General features: G+C 39.1%; 1 protein-coding gene across 9 annotated transcripts in view; it reads left to right on the top strand.

Annotated features, from left to right (window-relative positions):
• The window catches only part of FAM184A (family with sequence similarity 184 member A), a 125671-nt gene that overhangs the window by 27682 nt on the left and 77646 nt on the right, over positions 1–20343 (top strand). The window contains exon 2 of one of the 9 annotated variants that reach the window (XM_036993495.2): positions 4881–4955. The exons of the other annotated variants lie outside the window; for them this stretch is intronic. The gene's annotated coding sequence lies outside the window, so the exon portion shown is untranslated. The remainder of the gene's footprint in view (positions 1–4880; positions 4956–20343) is intronic. 9 annotated transcript variants of the gene reach the window in all.

Raw genomic sequence — 20343 nt, 5'->3', positions numbered from 1 at the left:
CATGTGCGGGGTGGGCCACAGGACAGCCTAGGACACTGATGGGGGTCGCCGGTGTGTTGGGTGTGTTCTCCTGCGAGAACGGTGCCCCCTTGTAACTTCCAGACCTTGCTCTGGCTTCTGCTTCCTGCGCCGGTCACCTGCACACTGGGTGGCAGTCTCCAGGACAGTCTCCCAACCTGCTGTGTGTGTGGTGGCCACCAGGCTAGCCCAGATCCCTGTGGGGCTGGCAGATGGATATGGTGTGTTCTCCTATGAGAAAGGTGATCTCCTGTGCCTTCCAGACCTCACTCTGGCCTCCGCCGCCTGTGTAGTCACCCGCACACAGAGAGCAGTCTCTGGGATAATCTCCCAAGGTGCCATGGGCAGGGCAGCCCTCGGGCTAGTCTAAAGCCTGCAGGGAGTGGCAGATGTGTAGGTTGTGTTCTCCTGCGAGAATGTCGCCGCTTCGTGCCTTCCCAACCTTGCCCCGGGTTCCTCTGTCTGTGCTGGGCAGATACGCACCAGCGGAAGCCTCTGGGTCTGTCCCCATTAGCTGTGCACTGGAAGGAGACTCTGGGTCATTGCTGTGGGCAGGGCTGTTCTCCGGCTCCTCTGCAGCTGTGGCTGGTCATACAGTTTGCTTGCAGCACCAGCAGGGGGGGATGAATGGCAGGCTGCTTATTGCATGAGGGGCTTCAGGACTGAGTTACCCCCCATGGTGTTGGGGCACCTGAAGTTCCTTAGGATTCCCAGCCTGCTGGGCTGAGTGTGCCAGGACGATTTTGTCCAGCTGTTAAGCCCTTGTCCCTTTAAGACTTTTAAAAAGCACCCTCTTTTCTTTTGTCCCAGGGGAGCAAGCTGTGGGGACCCGCTCACAGTCTCTGTCTCAGATTTTACTTTTCCATTTCTCTAATATCCAGTACACCATGCAATGTGTGTCTGTGCTCCCAGTGCAGATTACTAGGGCTGGTTATTGAGCAGTCCTGTGCTTCTATTCCCTCCCCACTCTGATTCTTTTCCTCCCACCAGAGAGCTGGGATAGGGGAAGTGCTCGGGTCCCACCAGGTCATGGCTTTGTATCTTACCCTTTTTGTGAGATGCTGAGTTCTCTCAGATGTAGATGTAGCCTGGCTCTTGTACTGTATCTTCTGGTCTCTCTTTTAGGCATAGTTGTATTTGTTGTATTTTCAAAAATATATATGGTTTTGGGAGGAGATTTCTGCCACCCTGCTCATGCCACCATCTTGAGCCCCTCCCTACCAATTCAATTTCATTGCTGGTAATTGGTATGTTCAGATTTTCTTTCTTTCTGGGTCAGCCTTGGAAGGTTGTATTTTCCTAGAAAGTTTTCCATTTCTTCTAGGCTATCCAATTTCTTGGCATATAATTTTTCATAGTATTCTCTAATAATTCTTTGTATTTCTGTGGTGTCTGTAGTGATTTTCCTTTCTCATTTCTGATTCTGTTTATGTGTGTAGACTTTCTTTTTTTCTTGGTAAGTGTGGCTAATGGTTTGTCTATTTTGTTATTTTCTCGAAGAACCAGCTCTTGCTTTCATTGTTTCTTTCTATTGTTTTATTCTTCTCAATTTTATTTATTTATGCTCTTATCTTTCTTATGTCCTTCCTTCTACTGACTTTGAGCCTCATTTGTTCTTCTTTTTCTAGTTTCATTAATTGTGAGTTTAGACTGCTCATATGGGATTGTTCTTCTTTCCTGAGGTAGGCCTGTATTACAATACACTTCCTGCTTAGCACAGCTTTCGCTGCGTCCCACAGATTTTGTGGTGTTGTATTATTGTTATCATTTGTCTCCATATATTGCTTGATCTCTGTTTTTATTTGGTCATTGATCCATTGGTTATTTAGGAGCATGTTGTGAAGCCTCCATGTGTTTGTGGGATTTTTCATTTTGTTTGCGTAATTTATTTCTAGTTTCATACCTTTGTGGTCTGAGAAACTGGTTGGTACAATTTCAATGTTTTTGAATTTACTGAGGCTCTTTTTGTGGCATAGAATATGATCTATTCTTGAAAGTGTTCCATGTGCACTTGAGAAGAATGTGTATTCTGCTGCTTTTGGGTGTAGGGTTCTGTAGATGTCTGTAAGTCTATCTGTTCTAATGTGTTGTTCCATGTCTCTGTCTCCTTACTTATTTTCTGTCTGGTTGATCTGTCCTTCAGAGTGAGTGGAGTGTTGAAGTCTCCTAAAATGAATGCATTGTATTCCATTTCCCCTTTTAATTCTCTTAAGTAATGTCCTTCTTTGTCTCTTATGACTTTCTTTCTTTTGAAGTCTATTTTCTCTGATACAAGTACTGAAACTCCTGCTTTTTTGTCCATATTAGTTGCACGAAATATCTTTTTCCCTTCCTTCACTTTTATTCTGTGTATGTCTTTAGGTTTGAGGTGAGTCTCTTGTAGGCAGCATATAGATGGTTCTTGTGTTTTTATCCATTCAGTGACTCTATGTCTTTTGATTGGTGCATTCAGTCCATTTAGATTTAGGGTGATTATTGATGGGTATGTATTATTGCCATTGCAGGCTTTAGATTCATGGTTACCCAAGGTTCAGGGTTAACTTCCTTTCTAAGAATCTAACTTAACTCACTTATTATGCTGTTACAAACACAATCTAAAGGTTCTTTTTTTCTCCTCCTTTTCTTCCTCCTCCATTCTTTATATATTAGGTATCATGTTCTGTACTCTTTGTGTATCCCTTGATTGACTTTGGGGACAGTTGATTTAATTTTACATTTGCTTAGTAATTAACTGTTCTGCTTTCTTTACTGTGGTTTTATTACCTCTAGTGACAGCTATTGAACCTTAGGAACACTTGCATCTATAGAAGTCCCTCCAAAATACACTGTAGAGATGGTTTGTGGGAGGTAAATTCTCACAGTTTTTGCTTATCTGAAAATTGTTTAATCCCTCCTTCAAACTTAAATGATTAGCTTGCCAGGTAAAGTATTCTTGGTTCAAGGCTCTTCTGTTTCATTGCATTAAATACATCATGCCACTCCCTTCTGACCTTTAATGTTTCTGCTGAGATGTCTGATGATAGCCTGATGGGCTTTCCTTTGTATGTGATATTATTTCTCTCTCTGGCTGCTTTTAATAGTCTTTCCTTATCCTTGATCTTTGCCATTTTAATTACTATATATGTCTTGGTGTTTTCTTCCTTGGGTCCCTTGTTTTGGTAGATCTGTGCACCTCCATGGCCTGAGAGACTATCTCCTTCCCCAGTTTGGGGAAGTTTTCAGCAATTACCTTTTCAAAGACACTTTCTATCCCCTTGTCTCTCTTCTTCTTCTTTTGGTACACCTATAATGCTAATATTGTTCTGTTTGGATTGGTCACACAGTCCTCTCAATATTCTTTCATTCTTAGAGATCCTTTTTTCTCTCTGTGCCTCATCTTCTTTGTGTTCCTCTTTTCTTATTTCTACTCCTCCACTGTATCTAATCTGCTTTTAATATCCGCCTTTGTGCTCTTCAATGATTGGACCTCTGACCGGAATTCATTCCTGAGTTCTTGAATATTTTTCTATACCTCCATGAGCATGTTAATGATTTTTATTTTGAAATCCCTTTCAGGAAGATTCATGCGGTTGATTTCATTTGCATCTTTCTCAGGTGTTGTATTCATAATTTTGCTTTGAACCAGATTTCTTTGACACTTCATATTTGTGTATGGTGCCCTCTGGTGCCCAGAAGCTCTACTCTCTGGAGCTGCTCAGCCCCTGAAGCAATGTCAGGGGTTGCAGGGAAGTGGTATTGGTGCCTGGGGGGAGGAGAGAGCTCTTTCCTGCTTCCCAGCTGCTGTGCCTGTCTCCACTGCAGAACCAATGGGCCGAGCACACAGGTATAAGCCTGTATGCTTTGCATTTGTGGTTGCTGTAGACAGGGCTTCCCTCTGGCTGGCCTAACACCAGGGCAGGGTTTGCTGGTTTGTGAGCCAGGTGGGGCAGCCCCAAGAAAGGTGCACTAGGCTGTATTTCACAGAGGGGGTCCTTCGAGCTGTGTAGCCAACCAGGGGGCTGGAGCACCTGAAGATTGAAAAAGTTCCCAACCATCTGGGCAAAGTACACCTGGATAATTTTGTCTACCTGTCCTTTTTCTCCTGAGCAGTAAGCTCTGTGCAATCCTTGCCCCTTTAGCAGCCCTCTTGCTGTCAAGAAGTCTGTCAGACTGCCTGCCTTTCTTTTGTCCCAGAGCAGCCAGTTATGGAGCCCTGCTTTCCACAAGCAGCTGGAATCTCAGTCTCTCCAGGTATTCTGCCTGTCTAAGCCTTCCAACCCCCTAATCACAAGAGTACCATGAAGCACGATGGAATGTAGGTTTGTGCTCCCAGAACAGATCTCCAGAGTTAGGTATTCAGCAGTCCCAGGCCTCCACTCCCTCCCCGCTCAGTTTCTCTTCCTTCTGCCAGTTAGCTGGGGTGGGGAAGGGCTAGGTCCCACCAGGCCACAGCTTTGGTACATTACCCTGTTCCATAAGGTCTGCTCTTTTCTCCAGGTGTATGCAGTGTGGCGCAGTCCTCTTTCCTGTTGCTCTTTCAGGATTAGTCATATTAATTATATTTTTGTATTATATGCAGTTTTGGAGGAAGCCTCTGTCTCACCTCTCTTGCCACCATCCTTAATCCTTTCTCATCTACATCTGTCAAGACTAGGATTTTTAAGGAAAATATGATTATTTGATCAAACTCTAACTTGATAATTAATTTGTTTATACAAAATTTCTGTGTAGTTTGCCATCCTAAAATTAATGAATAACATAAATAAAAATACTAATATTCTCCTACTTGCTAGGCATATGGTATTCTTTTTTTAGGTTGTCACCTTTTTGTTGGTTTATACTTAATCTTAAATTTAAAGCTGACATTTGATTAAATCTTTTAGAAAACTGGCATTGAAGTTATTTAACAGAAGAAGAACTATGTGCCAAATAAAGCCTCTGGAATTAACATCTCTGAGGTATGGAACTTTGCCTGTTTTACCTTATTCCTATATAAATGTCATTCAGTGACCATTTTGAATATCTGATAAATACTGGACACTGTGGGAGACACAGTGAAACTGAGGAGCTTGCCATCTAATAGATATACCGGAAGAAAATACCTGAGACAAAGCAGTATTTGGGGAACTCTTAATGTTCGGTGTTACCTGAGTGAAACTGGCCAGGGCAGTAGGGTGTTCTGAGCACAACTACTTTTACCACAAGATGGGAAGCAGTGCAACTAACCAGTGTTGTTCTCTGCATATTTGGTTACATTTTCTTGGGAGGACCATATTAATAGCAAAACAATTAAACCAAAAAATGTATTGTGCACTGCTGTGTATAAGACACTGTGTTAAGCACTCTACATACATTGTTGTTTTATCATCATAACTTTATGAAGTAGATATTATTCTCTCCACTTAACAGAAAGAAGTCTAAGGCTTAAATGTTTAAAGTAACTTTACTTTGTAAAAATGTTTAAAGTAACTTTAAATTGTACAAATGCAAGTATGAAGACCAGCCCTGGTTACCTCTCTCTAACATATTTGGAATCCTGTGTAAAATCCACAGTCTGCTATGTTCAAAATGGTAAGATCAGAGCACATTTTAGCAGCTTCAAGCCAGCTCATTCGTCTTACCTGTGTCTCTGTCCCTGGATCCTGTACCCAAGTGTAGGCTCCTGGGTCCTGTAGCTTAGACACAGGCAGTTGTATGTTTCCTTTTCTGGACACTTGTTGGGTTTTTATACTTGCTCTCTGGAACTCTCTTTCCATGCTGAACAAATTTCTCTGCAGCCACATCTCTTAATAAAATCCTTCATCTCCTTACTTTAATTGAAAATGTAGCTCTGTCCCCAGAAGACTACTTACTCTGCTGCCTTCGCAGGTGTCCACTACACTTCAGCAACCAAAGCTTTTGGAGATGACACCTTCTTTCTTACAGTTCTCATGGCAACTTGTAAACTGTTACTTCTGGACTTTCATGTAAATATAGGTCTTGAGGTTCAGGCCAACTGTCTCTTCTCCTGTGCCTCCCAGACTCAACAGAGTAACTGTCCATAGGTGGTGCATCTAGTTCTTGACCTTTTCAAATTCTGTCATATTTACCCTGACTTAAGCTGCTTTCAGGCTTAAACTCCAGAATAACCAAATAGAATATACTCTGTAAATATTTATTGATTAAATGAATGAACTTCTTAACCTTTGAGCTCTTCCTTCCTTTTTTGGATTTTGCGGGTTCTCTAGGCTCTTTAGTTCTTTTGCCCCGGCATTTTCTCCCTATTCATCAGTCCCTCTACCTGTCACTTCATTCTTTATCTGTCCTAGACTGCTTGACCTGTTCCTGAGCCACTATCTTGCCACTGCCTGATGTTTTTACACTACACCTTCTGGAACCAGCAAGAAGCTAATATCGGTCAGATATACAGCTAATTCACTCTCAATATATGTCAGTAAAAAAGCAGGATCTCCATGCTTGTACTCCTGGAAGGGCACAAATGAGCAGGGTAAAGCAGAAGTGACACAAAGAGAGGAGATCCTGGATGCAAAAGAGTTCCAGGAGGGAGCTTTGAGATGATAATACCCAATATTAACTGAATATCTCCTAAAAAATTTAAACTTTAATTTAAAAGTGGCTAACCACTTAGAAACAACAGAATTAAGTTTTTCTCTGCCAAGTAGTTACAAAGACTCTATAAAGAAAATGAAGTTCTGTCAGGAAAATGAAGGACTTGATTTTTTTATGCTATGACTGGTGAGTGACTAATTTACACCTATTAAATATAGTAAAAGTTATAAAATATACTATATTTATAAATATAGAAGAATATGTTATATAAGATGTAAGAAATATTGAAGAGTGTATTAAAATTATAAATAAAAAAGAATAGTCTTTTTCTTGGAAACAGTAAGATACGCTTTTCTGGTAAAATGATACTTGTGGATGAGAGCAGATATATAAAATTCAGCTCTCATAGTAAAGCATTTATAATGATAAACATCTGAAGTACTGGTATAGTGCTTTGTTTATGATAAATGCTGGATAATTCTTTGCCTGACAGAATGTTTACTTACTATGGTTATAGTTGGATGCACATCTTGCCTCAAGCAATCATGTCTTTAATCATGACCTAATTCAAACATAATTGGAATGAAAGGGTAAAAAAAAAGCTGAAATAATTCCAGTAAGTAGAGAATATTATTAAAAAGCTTCTAAAACAAATTAGCTGGAAAGGAAAGCCTAGGAAATAGTTATATTGTATATTATAGTTTCTAATGTTGAACTTTCAAAATAAATGGGGAAAATAACAATGACATTCTTCATTGGCAAAAAATCTATCTGGGAAGGAAAATTTCAGTAAAGGGAAGAAAAATGTGGGAAATGGTCATTAAAGAGAGTGGATGGCCATGTTAACCAAAATATACACTGCAGTTATCTATTAATGTTCTGGTTATATATTGCTGCCTTTCATACCACCCAAAGTCTTGTGTAAAACAACAACCATTTTATTCTCACAAACTGTTGTGTCAATAATTCAGAGAAGAGACAGCAGTGATGGTTTGTTTGCTCAGTGATGTCTGGGTTTCAGATGGGAAGACTACAGTGGCTGTGTGTGACTCGATTAGCTGGGAATTGAAACAACTGGGTTTGGAGAATCCACTTCCAAGATGACCTCTTTACTCATCTGGACTGGGATGATGTGAAGGCTGGCCTCAGCTGTGGAAATTGTCTAGAGGACCTAGTGTCCTCTCCATGTAGCTTGGGCTTTCCAAAGCATAGCAGCATCCAGAGACAGAGTCTTCCAAAGACTGAGCCAGAAACTGCAAGGCTTCTACTGATCTAGGCTGCAAAGTCATTCAGTATCACTTCTGCCACATTCTGTGGTAACAAGTGAATCATTAAAGCCAGCCTAAATTTTCAAAGAGGAGAATTGGATTCTACTTCTTGATGGGGGAGTGGCAAGGCCACATTGCAGAAGGGCATGTGGGATGGGAAATATTGTGACTACTTTTGGAAAACACAGTCTGCCAAAATGTGCAATGTTTAGGAGTAGGGGAAAAAAATTAACCAATATTTACAGATTTTCAGTGATTAGCCATAAACTTTTAAGGGAGTTAAAAAAAATAAATGAGATGGAAAGAGCTCTTCCTTCCATTTTAAACATAACATGGAATCTCCAGTTTATCAGAGACACCTTCCCTCTAACAAAGGCATTTTTAAATATATATGGTAATATATGGTAACAAGAAAGGTTTTTTTATTATAAGCATAGCAGAAAGTTAGAGATTATACTATATAATGGTGTGCACTTTGGATATTGTCATTGCTTAATCATTTGCCAGTCTTTTACATATTGGGACAATAAGCAAAAGGGACCATAATTTCAAGGCCTTTGGATATTACTTCCAAGATTTTGGATCTTTGCTTCAGTGGTAATAATGTATATGTTTGTATTTAGGCAGCAACCTTTATTGGTTTTAAGTTATGCTACATTAATTTTTAACCATATTGTGGCAGAAATTTCTCAATCTGATTTCTATCCTCTTAGCCCCTGTAAGGGGCAAAGGGTGATGTAAGTAGTGGTGTGCCAGGAAGAAAGAAACCCAATCCTTAACACACTGGTGAGTGCCTTTCAGACCAGGCTTGTATAGGACACAGTCCCATCTAGGAGGATTTAAGGAGGTTAGTGATCTTGTGGTTCAAATACTAAATATTTAAAAGAGTTGAGTTCTTCCAGTTTGTCTCTTGGCTTCATTTTATTACAGTGTAAATGCTCAGTATGTGTGTACACTCAAATTTGTATCACTTTGGAAAGGAAGGAAGTTCTTAGTAGATTATATGATTAGCTTTAGTTGGCAATTTGAAGATTTTAGTGATAGAGTAGATAAACTAACTGTATGATATAACTGTGATTCAGTAGACAGTTACTTTGATGCCTAATAACCTTGAAAAAGACAGACTCTTCTGGTTGAGCATAAAATGTTGTTGTGGGAAGGTAGAATCCTAAATTCATTTTAGGAAGCTTCTGTCTGTTTCATCTTTTAAGATTGTCATCTGTACCTGGATATCTGCCATCACCTTAAATGCCACATGTGCAAAATTGAATTAATCATCTTCTCCATCAGACATCTCCCACATGCCAAAGAATAAGGAAATAAACCAAAAGAGCCTACTTTCTTACCTCTAGCACTTCTGTATCACCTTACCCTCCTTTTAGAGTGCAACTTTGGAATTAAATTATCCTCTTTTCTCTTTTTTAAGTATTTTTGTTTCTTTTTTAATATTTATTTTAGATCTGACTTCTCATTTGCATTTCCCCAATATAGGCCTTATTTTTTAGCCTCATGACTTTCATACACTCCCTATATTAATTTGTCTTGCTTAGTGCTGTGGTACTGTTAATATACATAATTCCCTGCACAAGTACTCATCTGCCCTTTGTTATTCACTAGACCAAATATAAATTTCCTTTGCTTGTTTATTACTTGTTTGCCTATTTATTTGTGGGCAGGGGCTTCTAGGACATAAGCACCTATATTAGTCAGATTTCTCCAGAGAAACAGAGCCAAGAGGATACATACACACACACACACACACACACACACACACATGTGCTGTGCAGGAGATACGTGGCAGTCCACATAAGCATTCCAAAATCTCAGTCTGTAAGTGCCTCAAAGTTACAAAATCTAAACCTGAGGACAACTAACCATGAACAGCCAACCAGGCTTTGAGCCATAGCCAATTAAATAATTTTCTTGCTTTGCTTCCACTCTCTTCTCTATAAAAGGTTTTACCCTTGCTCCTGTCAGTGAAGTGTTTCTAAAAACTTTCCATTTGACACTGCCTGATTCCAACAAATTTTTGCTCAAATAAACTCAACATTTTAAATATGCCTCAGTTTATCTTTTAGCAATATATAATAGGATATATGAGTGTGATTTACTGTTAGGTATTGGCTTATATGATTATGGAGGCTGAAAAGTCCCAAGATCTATAGTTGGCAGGCTGTAGACCCAGGAGAGTTGATGGTGTAGTTCCAGTCTGAGGGCAGGAGAAGACCAGTGTTCAGCTCATACAGGACAAAGAAGTTCCCTGTTACTCAGCCTTTTTTGTTTTATTCAGGTCTTCACTTGACTGGATGAGGCCTACTACCCACATTAGGGAGGACAGTCTGCTTTACTCAGTTTACCAATTCAGATGTTAATCTCATGCAGAAATACCCCCACAGACACACCCTGAATAATGTTTAACCAAATATCTGGGAGCCTGTGGCCCAAGTCAAGTTGACACACACAGTTAACCATCACAGCACTTCAACTGCCAGATTTTCTTACATCATTGCTTTTACTCATTTTAAAGCAAATGGCACACAGAGTCCAGACTGTTGTGAGAAACTGGGGAGTAGGAAAAGAGAATGGGATAGTATTTAAAAGTGTCAAGGAGAGAGGATAGCCAAAGGACTAGGTCTTTAGGGCTTGTTGCCTAGGTGTATTAGGAGGGAGTGATGTGAAGAGGACTAGAGGGGCAAAGAAGAGGATGGAGTCAAAGGGAAAAGTGGTTTAGAATGTGAAAAAATAAGGAAGGACTTAGAAATGTGGACTACAAGACTGGGAAACAGAAGAGGCAGTTGAGAGAAAGGGAAAAGCTGAAGTCTACAGAGGTAGGGCTGACAGAGGCTACTGACATGAGGGCGGGGCTGTACAATGTAATGCTGAATGTGTGTTGTCAAGGTGGGAGCAAGATAATGATAAAACCAGGCCTCCATGAAGAAGTAGAAACTGTAGGCTTTGAAAGAGGAAGAAGAATTGTATGATTCCACTTTTCTGAAAAGTCCAGAATAGGCAAATCAATAGAGTTAGAAAGTAGATTAGCTGTTGGCAGAGGCTAAGGGGAGGAGGGCTATAGGAATAACTACTAATGATTACAGCTTTCTTCTTAGGGTGATGAAGATGTCCTGGAAGTAGATAGTAGTAATGATTTTATAGCCTTATGAATACACACAAAATCATTGACTTGTACATTTTTAAATGGTGAATTTTGTGATAAGTGAATTATATCACCAAGCTGTTATTTTAAAAAAAATTGTCACAGTTACTCAAAGTAATTGAATAATTGTTCAGTTACTCAAAGCTGAAAATAAGAGCATTCCAGAGTGGAATCTTCGGGCCTATAACACAAAAAGTCTGTGTAAATTCCTTTGCCTGCTTTAATCTTATCCTAAGCAATAATACATGACTTCACAGATTTGATGAGCTACTTGTGTTATTTCTAGTAACCATTAAAATAAAAATATTGATAAAAGTCATCTCCTATGCCACACTTTGGAAAAATCTGGATTATTATATGTCCTCTTGACTCTTGAACAATGTGAGGGTTAAAGACACTGGCCCCTATGTAGTCCTAAAACCTCATATAATTTTTGACTTCCCAAAAACATAATCATTGGTGGCCTACTATTGACCAGAAGCTTTACCAGTAACATAAACACTTAACAGATAGCATGTATATATATTATATACTGTATTCTTTTATTTTTTATTTTTTATTAAGGTATCATTGATATACACTCTTATGAAGGTTTCACAAGAAAACAACATGGTTATTACTTACATTCACCCTTATTATCAAGTCCCCACCATAACCTATTGCATATATACTGTATTCTTATAGTAAAATAAGCTATGTAAAAGAAAATGTTTTTTCAAATTGTTGCAAATCTCCAAAAATTTCTCCAGTATATTGAAAAAAATCCATTTATAAGTGGACCCTTGTAGTTCAGGGGTTAACTTCAGTTGCCAAGCTAGCTTGCTATATTTTTATTATAATTCACTTCTTACCTTCCCTTTTTGGGTTACAGACAATATTTTCTTTAAAAATCTTGTTTAAAAAAGTAAAGATAGGATAGAAAAAGAGGAGTATGTGAGTTTCTTTGTCTTTGATTATCAAAAACGAATTTTTTTCTAAGGGAATTTTTCCAAAGAATTTGAATAGAGGGAATAGATGGCGGCGAGAGGGGTGAGACAGAGGGCTCCTCCTAAAACCACATATAATATGAAATATAATTAATACAACTAATACTGAAAGAGCAACAGGAAAGAGGGCTACACCAGACTGCATACAGCTGGAGAAAAGAATATACCTCATGGAACAGGGTAATGTACCAAAGCCGTGATCCTGCGGGACCCAAGCCCTTCCCCCACCCCAGCTCACTTGCGGGAGGAAGAGAAAGGGAGCAGGGAGGGAGTGGAGGCCTGGGACTGCTGAACACCTATCTCTGGAGATCTGCTTTGGCAGCACAAACCTACATTTCGTGGTGCTTGCATGATACTCTTGTGATTAGGGGGTTGAAAGCTAAGACAGGTAGAATACCTGAAGAGTCTGAGATTTCAGCTGCTTCTGGAAAAAGGATCCATATCCAGCTGCTCTGGGACAAAAGAAAGGCTGGTAGTCTTAGAACATTCCTAACAGCGAGAGGGCTGCTAGAGGGGCAAGAATTTCACAGAGCTTACTGCTCAGGAGAAAGGACAGGTAGACAAAATTGTCCGGGTATACTCTGCCCAGCAGGTAGGGAGCTTTCACAATCTTCAGGCACTCCAGACCCCTGGCTGGCTAGGCAGCTCCAAAGCCCCCCCTCCGTGATACGCAGCCTGCTGTGCCTTCTCCCAGCCAGCCTGCACCTGACTCGCAAACCAGCAAACCCTGCCCTGGCATTAGGCCAGCCAGAGGGAAGCCCCGCATACAGCAGCTACAAACGCAAAGCATAGAGGCTTATACCTGTGTGCTTAGCCCATTGATTCTGACAGTGGAGTCAGGCATAGTAGCCGGGAAGCAGGAAACAGCTATTTCCTCCCCCAGGCACCAACACTGTTCCCCTGAAAACCCCAGCATTGCTCCTGAGGCTGAGCAGCTCCAAAGAATAGAGCTTCTGGGCACTAGAGTGCGCCAATACAAATACAAAACGTCAGTGGAACCTGGTTCAAAGCAAAATCATGATGAACACACCAGAGAAAGAGTCAAATAAATCTACCTCATGAATCTTCCTGAAATATATTTCAAAATAAAAATCATTAACATGTTCGTAGAGGTATAGAACAATACTGAGGAACTCAGGAATGAATTTCAATCAGAGATTCAATCATTACGGAACACAGTATCAGAAATGAAACATACAATGGAAGATTTTAAAAGCAGATTAGATATGGTGGAGGAGATTATAAATGAAATAGAAATTAGAGAAGAGGAATACAAAGAAGCTGAGGCACAGAGAGAATGAAAGAGCTCTAAGAATGAAAGAATATTGAGAGAACTGTGTGACCAATCCAAACAGAACAATATTTGTATTCTAGGGGTACCAGAAGAAGAAGAGAGAGTAAAGGGGATAGAAAGTGTCTTTGAGAAGGAAATTGCTGAACACTTCTCCAGTTTGGGGAAGGAGATAGTCTCTCAGGTCATGGAGGTGAACAGATCTTCCAACACAAGGGACCCAAGGAAGACAACACCAAAACATATAATAATTAAAATGACAAAGATCAAAGATAAGGACAGACTATTAAGAGCAGCCATAGAGAGAAATAAGATCACATACAAAGGAAAGCCCATCAGGCTATCATCAGACTTCTCAGCAGAAAACATACAGGTCAGAAGGGAGTGGCATGATATATTTAATGCAATGAAGCAGAAGGGCTTCGAACCAAAAATACTCCCAGAGCAGATGGCTTCACTGCTGAATTTTATCAAACATTTAGTGAAGACCTAATACCCATCCTCCTTAAAGTTTTCCAAAAAGTAGAAGAAGAGGGAATACTTCCAAACTCATTCTATGAAGCCAACATCACCCTAATACCAAAACCAGGCAAAGACCCCACCAAAAAAGAAAATTACAGACCAATATCCCTGATTTACGTAGATGCAAAAATACTCAATAAAATATTAGCAAACCAAATTCAAAAATATATCAAAAGGATCATACACCATGACCAAGTGGGATTCATCCCACGGATGCAAGGATGGTACAACATTTGAAAATCCATCAACATCATCCACCACATCAACAAAAAGAAGGACAAAAACCACATGATCATCTCCATAGATGCAGAAAAAACATTAGACAAAATTCAACATCCATTCATGATAAAAACTCTCAACAAAATCGGTATAAAGGGCAAGTACCTTGACATAATAAAGGCCATATATGACAAACCCACAGCCAACATCATACTTAACAGCGAGAAGCTGAAAGCTTTTCCTTTAAGATCAGAAACAAGACAAGGATGCCCACTCTCCCCACTTTTATTCACCATTCTTCTGGAGGTCCTAGCCACAGCAGAGAACAGAAAGAAATAAAGCACATCTAGATTGGTAAGGAAGAAGTTAAACTGTCACTGTTTGCAGATTATATGATATTGTACATAAAAAATCCTAAAGAATCTACTCCAAAACTACTAAATCTAATATCTGAATTCAGTAAACTTGCAGGATGCAAAATTAGTACACAGGAATCTGTTGCATTCCTATACACTAACAATGAACTAGCAGAAAGAGAAATCAGGAAAACAATTCCATTCACAAGTGCATCAAAAAGAATAAAATACCTAGGAATAAACCTAACCAAGGAAACGAAAGACCTATACTCTGAAAACTACAAGACACTCATGGGAGAAATTAAAGACACCAATAAATGGAAACACATCCCGTGCTCATGGATAGGAAGAATTAATATTGTTAGGATGGTCATCCTGCCTAAAGCAATCTACAGATTCAATGCAATTCCTATCAAAATACCAACATCATTCTTCAATGAACTAGAGCAAATAGTTCTAAAATTCATATGGAACCACAGAAGATCCTGAATAGCCAAAGCAATCCTGAGAAGGAAGAATAAACGGGGGGTGGGGGGTGGATTACACTCCCCAACTTCAAGCTCTACCACAAAGCCACAGTAATGAAGATAATTTGGTACTGGCACAAGAAAAGAACAATCGAACAGACTAGAGAGCCCTGATATAAACCCAACCATACTTGGTCAATTAATATACAATAAAGAAGCTGTGGACATACAGTGGGGAAATGACAGCCTCTTCAACAACTGGTGTTGGCAAAACTGGACAGCTGCATGCAAGAGAATGAAATTGGATTATTGTTTAACCCATATACAAAGGTAAACTCGAAATGTTTCAGAGACCTGAATGTAAGTCATGAAACCATAAAACTCTTAGAAGATAACATAGGCAAAAATCTTCTGATTATGAACATGAGCAACTTCTTCCTGAATGCATGTCCTTGAGCAAGAAAATCAAAAGCAAAAATGAATACATGGGACTACATCAAACTAAAAAGCTTCTGTATGACAAAGGACACCATCAGCTGAACAAAAAGGCATCCTACAGTATGGGAGAATATATTTGTAAATGACATATTCAACAAGGGGTTAACATCCAGAATATATAAAGAACTCACACACCTCAACACGCAAAAAGCAAATAACCTATTTAAAAAATGGGTGGAGGCTATGAAGAGACATTCTCCATAGAAGAAATTCAGATGGCCAACAGACACATGAAAAGATGTTCCACATCACTAATCATCAGGGAAATGCAAATTAAAACTGCAGTGAGATATCACCTCACACCAGTAAGGATGGCTAGCATTGAAAAGACTAAGAACAACAAATGCTGACAAGGATCCAGGGAGAGGGGCACCCTCCTACACTGCTGGTGGGAATGTAAGCTAGTTCAACCACTGTGGAAAGCAGTATGGAGATTCCTCAAAAAACTAAAAATAGAAATACCATTTGACCCAGGAATCCCACTCCTTGGAATATACCCAAAGAATACAAGTTCTCAGATTCATAAAGACAAATGCACCCCCATGTTTATCACAGCACTATTTACAATAGCCAAGATATGGAAGTAACCTAAGTGTCCAGCAGTAGATGAATGGATAAAGAAGAGTTGGTACATATATGCAATGGAATACTATTCAGCCATAAGAAAGAAACAAATCCTACCATTTGCCGCAACATGGATGGAGCTGGAGGATATTGTGCTCAGTGAAATAAGCCAGACGGAGAAAGACAAGTGCCAAATGATTTCCCTCATTTGTGGAATATAACAACAAAGCAAAACTGAAGGAACAAAACAGCAGCAGACTCACAGACTCCAAGAAGGGACTAGTGGTTACCAAAGGGGAGGGGTGTGGGAGGGCGGGTGGTGAGGGAGGGAGCAGGGGATTGAGGGGTATTATGTTTAGTACACACGGTGTGAGGGGTCAGGGGGAAGACAGTGTAGCACAGAGAAGGCCAATAGGGAATCTGTGACATTTTACTACACTGAAGGACAGTAACTGCCATGTGGTATTGGTGGGGACTTTACAATATGGGTAAATGTAGTAACCACATTGTTTTTTCATGTGAAACCTTCGTAAGGGTATATGTCAATAATACCTTAATAAAAAAGAAAAGTATTTGAATAGTGACAAACTTAAAGCTCTTTCCTAGAATCTCATTACCTTTTTCAACTTCAAATCCTTTCAAAATGGCACTGAGATTTTCACAGTAGGGAAAGCATCATAATATTTGTCTTCATTAAACTATATATAGTTACTACTGAGAATTAGATTGAGACCTGGACATGTTTTTCACCATAGGAAACAAAAGAAAAAATATTTTAAAAACACAGAGTAACTTCTGTTAGAATTCAGTTCTATTTCAGAATTCTTATTCTTCCAAAACAGGTTGGCATAGTATATTTTAATTATGGAACCAGTTTTATAGGCCATTGTCTTTACATTTAGTAAAGCTGTGTGTGGTTCTCCATCTTTTTTTCTACTCAGTCACTCCCCTTGGTGGAAGTGTGGACAACCATCAGAAAGGGGAAGGGAGTGAATGTGTAGTTTTTTTAAAAGGCCATTGGTGGTTCTTATACTTCATCATATCCCTACATCAAATTGAGAATGTTAGTCATAGTGATCAAAAGTTATTAATGGGAGTATAATTTCCCCTTGGTTGTTAGGCAGAAAATGGTTAAGCCTAATTAGCCTACAATTAGAGAAGGCTTGAGAAAATAGGGATAATGTGTTTTTAGAAGTGCATGCTTTGCTGGGAAGACAGAAGCTAAGAACAGCCCTGTAGACCTGGAAGTCACAGAGCTCCTGAATTATATCCTCTTACAGCCCAGGTCTGTTTAAAATAGTAGATCACCAATGGGGACACCAGATCACAAACAGCATGTGAGTAATCTTATTAGTAGGTGCAGAACAAGTCCCCTGTAACTCTTAAGGTATGAGCCCTGGTTGAAGATAGAGTGGAATTTGTAGAGATACATTATCTCCTTGACAGATTTAACAGCTGGGAGAGGGTGCCTCTCCTCCTGCTTTGAATTTACCACCAGATTCCCTCACTCTGGATGACCTCCTAAACAGCTCTTCAGTCAGGTCTCATCTTTCCCTGCCAAGATTTGTGTTTGGAACCTCAAGTTATTTCCTGAATTATTTGGATGTGTTTTGACCATTCTTTAGTCTTATCCCTTCTAGTCTCTCCTCCACAATGCAACCAGAGTTTTAATTTTTAAAATGCAAGTCAGATCAAGTTATTTCTCTGCTTAATATCCTTCACTGGTTCTCTGTTACCTGCAAAGAAAGACAGGTTTATTGAATTCTGTAAAAGGTGCTGGTACCTTGACTTTGGATTGCTTCATTATATTGGGTTACTTACTTTAAGAAAACTCAGTGTATAGAAGTTCAAATTCCCCGCCTCTCAAGGCAGCTTGTGTAATACTCTCTCAGCTAGTGCTGGTTCCTGTCCTATGTCTGGTAGTATGTTTGTTGATTCATTTGGTGAAAGCGGCTTTTGCTTCATTCAGGAGTGGGACCAGATCAGGTACAACTTTGAAGGCCACAAAAAAGATTTTGACTTTTTCCTTCCTTTTTTTTTTTCCTGTATGTGTGCGATAGAAAACCTATAGAGGTTTGTGAACAAGGGTTATGTTAGGATTTCTATTTTTGAGGGGACCACTTTGGTTGCTGAGTGAGGAATTGATTGCTGCACAGCATTTTAAGTTGAAGCAGTGAGGTCAGTTAGGAGATCACTGTAGTGGTCCTGGCCCTGGAGCCAGAGATGGTGGTGTCTTGCACTAGGGTAGTTGCAATGGACATGGAGAGAAGTTCAGAGGATCCTGACATATTTTGGAAGTATAACTGATAGGACCCAAAAAGACTTCATGTGGGGGGTGAGGAAAAGAGTAGAAGGGAGAACTCATAGGTAACGCATTTGTATATTTTCATTCTTCAACAGCATATTTAGGTTGAAAAGAAGGAAATGGGAAAATTATTATGTAGCTGTCTATATCCAAAATAGATAATTAAAATAGTTTAAGTCCTTGAATTATGCTTGAGTTAGGTAGTTAATGTTAAGGATTGAAAGGCAATATGTGACTTGGAGAATATAAGAGCTAGTAAAGGACTGATGTAGTAGAAGCCACTATCTGGGAGGCTTCAGTCATACTTTAGGATGCACTCAGAGAGTCCATATCCCAGTTCAGGGACCTAAGTCTTATGCTTAGATGCTGGTATCTGGGTACTTGGGCCTCTGATGGCCATTGGCTCCAAAGCTCTGACTTCAAGGAGGGCATCTCACCAAATTCAACCAGACACTGTAGAGCTTAGTGTATTTTGTGTAGGATAATCTTATCCTAATCCTACCTGACTCGTCTCTTTAAGTTTTGCAAACATTCAGGCTCTTATTCAGAAGCTTATTTATTTGAGTCCTGTTATCACACAAGTTAACATATTATATAGCCTCCCCATTCTAACCCCACCTCTTAGTCCAATGACAGGATATTCTTAACCAATAAAGATTCTACAGTATTGTGGATCCTGTGATATACCAGGCATTTGTTATAGTGACATTTGCTCTTCTTATGTTCTGTACTCCTGGCCATTGAGAAACAAGGATTGGGATATGTAAGAGCAGGGCTGGTTTCCGATATGGCCTCTCCCAAATACTGGAGAAATGTTCATTATAATAGCGTCACTCGTTTAGATATGTGGCTCAGGGAATTCATGCTTTTGATACATTGATTTTTAAAGTTAGAAGCAGGAAAGTCATAGAAATATCAGCTCCCTTCCTGGGCCTCCTGAAAAGAAGGTACCAGTCAGCTGTTGGTACATAACATTGACTTCATCTTCCTTCTTCCTGGCTGAGGGCAGTGTACTCTGTACTCTGTTTAAACAGCATTGGATCTTTGCAGTATTATTATCCTCCCATTTTGTTTATCTGATAACTTCTAAGGCATGAGTAAAAATATTGGTTGATAATTCACTAATACTGTCCAATACATATTCACATGTAAGATATCTTATGTATTCAGTTATTGCAAAGACATGAGATATAAGATAAAAAAAGTAGATACATATGGAGATGGAATGTGTTATATCATGGTAAGCGAGTTCTGTAGCACCAGTATGTTCAAAATATTGTAGGAACTCACAAATTGTGGGTCTCCCTAGGGTTCAAATGCTGATTGGAACAGAAATGATATAGTAGGTTTCTAAAACATTTTTTACATGGTCTTACAGATTCAGTTTTAGAATATTAATCAGTACAACTGTATAGAATGCATCTCTCTGAATTTCCTTAGAGAAGAAAAATCGAAATGGAGAGTATTAACAAAAATTTGGATAGATATAACTCATAGTGTATATTTTGGATAAGTTTTAATTTGGTGGGCATAAAAATGACTATTTTTATGGTATACCTTTTAGGATGAACTTGGTGTAATTACTTTCTAAAGTATACCATTTCCATCATGGATGCAACTATTTTTCTAACTTCTCAGATTATAAATATTGGTATGACTTCTAATTCTTCTTTGTACTTTGTTTCCTATATCCAATCACTTATTAAATTCTAAGAAGAGAGGTGAAAATAAAAAGTAACATTTGCAATAAGAAAAAGGATAACAAACATTTTTTCCTTTTTTGTTTTATCTATTTTCCAGATTTTCTGCAATGAACAAAAATTACTTTATAATGAGAAAATATATAAAACAATTAACTTTTTCTTGAAGGTAGTTTCTGATAACTGGATATGACAAAAGAAGATATTCCAGGGAAAACACTAGTTTTAGCAAAGGTGCGAAGAAAAAAACATAATTAGCTGTGAAATATTTATCTACTTCACTAATCTAGATTTTTGCAATATGAATGTTTTAAAAAACAATTTTTTTTAATGTATTGAATCTGAGATTGCTCTTTTACTGTAAGTCCTCTTGGGCCTCATGTAGTGCTTATGTAGTGCTCTGAGGGGGAGTTCTCCATTTCTCTGTTTCTCTCTGTCATTGGTCTGTGTGTGTGTGTGTGTGTGTG

The sequence above is a fragment of the Manis javanica genome, chromosome 13 (genome assembly GCF_040802235.1).
Source record: "Manis javanica isolate MJ-LG chromosome 13, MJ_LKY, whole genome shotgun sequence".
NCBI classification, from domain to species: Eukaryota; Metazoa; Chordata; class Mammalia; order Pholidota; family Manidae; genus Manis; species Manis javanica.
The sequence above is the reverse complement of the archived record's forward strand: the minus strand, read 5'-3'. Positions and strand labels throughout refer to the sequence as shown.